The sequence below is a fragment of the Olea europaea genome, unplaced genomic scaffold (genome assembly GCF_002742605.1).
Source record: "Olea europaea var. sylvestris unplaced genomic scaffold, O_europaea_v1 scaffold6148, whole genome shotgun sequence".
NCBI lineage: Eukaryota > Viridiplantae > Streptophyta > Magnoliopsida > Lamiales > Oleaceae > Olea > Olea europaea.
In genome coordinates this window covers 10,676-12,252 of record NW_019264501.1, presented here as the reverse complement: position 1 = coordinate 12,252, position 1,577 = coordinate 10,676, and the positions used below count along the sequence as shown (strand labels likewise).

Sequence of the window (1,577 nt, the reverse complement as noted above, 5' to 3'; positions counted from 1 at the left end):
CCCCCCCCCCCCCCCCCCCCCCAAAAAAAAAAAAATAAATAAATAAAACATAATTAAATAAAATAAAATAAAAACAACAAATCAGAATCTAGGCCAAAAATGTGTACATTTTAATGCATATAAGAAAGCTACCCAAACCGAGTTTATCAGATAACTCTTAGTGTTGTATAAAAACTGCAGCTACGTTCAAGAACAGATGGACATCTAATTCATACTGCTGAAGACCAACAAAAAAGGCAGATAAATAAGTAGGTCCGATGAGCAGAGAAGACTAACCGAGAGAATGCTACCAATATTTGACTGTGATTTCATTGTTTCAATATCACGGTCTAACAGTTGTTTCCAGTCTAATAGTACTGTTTCGTCCTGTCATGTTCTAACCATATCAGAAGCTGCTATAACATCAACAAAACACGCAATAAACAGAAAACAACTTCTAATTACCTGAGGAATCTGTATAGTTACTTTGTTTGGGAAAAGACGACTGAGCTGCTTCAGTGTCTTCGGTGTTTCTTTATTTCGATCATGCAACCTACCAAAGTTATCCTAGAAAAAAAGGAATGGTTGAGATCAATTTTGAAAGTATCAATAACTGCAATAAAGAAAAGGTGTAGAGCATGCAAGGGGGTTGGTGTATTGCAGTAGTCCTGTCAATGAATTCGCACCTTAAAAGCATTTTGAACTATATGGCAACTGTTCGTGTGCAACCAGTGAGAGGAAAAAATACTGTTACCCATATAGAAGTGAAAGTCCATTAAATTTTGGTGGCCTTAAGACAATGTGGACAAGATCCAAAGTACAAATTTATTCATCAATGAGCAAACCGATAAAAAAATCATACATATCGAAAAAATTAGCCATGTGGTGACCTTTATGAATAAACAAAAATATGAAAAGCACCACACTAATTGTTTTCCACGAAATAATTTTTTATGCTCATTGAGTGACGTTAATTAGCAACAGAACGTACAAATTAATGGGAAAAGTGAAGGGAAAAACATAAAAATATCTTCACTTACATAGGGTTAACACCATTATCGCTCGAGTTAGATGTTGTTTTACTTTGGTCCCTGAACTTAATGTTTCGAAGTTAGACACCAAGCTTCATATAAATTTTCATTTTAGGTACATCTATCTACCTCTTATCTCCATCCGTTCAATTAAAAGAAATGCTAGCATTGGCAACTGAAAATGATCTTAGCTTGAAAAAAAATTCACAACAGCATTTTTGTTAAATTAGCCGGATACAGTGCCTACATTGTAACAAAAATCAAAGTTCAATGACCGACTTGGAAAGTAAAAGGTTTGGTAACCAAAGTGAAACAATGCTATAAACTGAGTGATTCATAAGTTTTCATAAGCACAAAAATGCAATAAGACAGGAACGTTACCAACAGCCATGTGTATCCTTTCTACCAAACATACATAACATAAAAAACATAAATGGAAAAAACTGGAATGATATCACCTGCAAAATCCCACACCACCACCCATCCCAAACAAAAAAGAAAAACATTAAGGGTGTGTTTGATTACATTTATTTTCCATGGAAAATATTAGTTTTTCATCCAAATTTT

General features: G+C 34.1%; 1 long non-coding RNA gene across 2 annotated transcripts; it reads right to left on the bottom strand.

The window, feature by feature from the left end:
- Positions 1 to 339: 339 nt before the first annotated feature.
- On the bottom strand, positions 340 to 1,527 carry LOC111389716. 2 transcript variants are annotated; one of them, XR_002701774.1, is made up of 3 exons: positions 1,140 to 1,476; positions 445 to 1,070; positions 340 to 366 (listed from the first exon to the last, which is right to left on the bottom strand). It is a non-coding gene; the product is annotated as an uncharacterized LOC111389716 (long non-coding RNA). The 2 variants fall into 2 exon arrangements; XR_002701773.1 differs by having other exon boundaries at positions 445 to 1,527.
- Between the last annotated feature and the right edge of the window lie 50 nt (positions 1,528 to 1,577).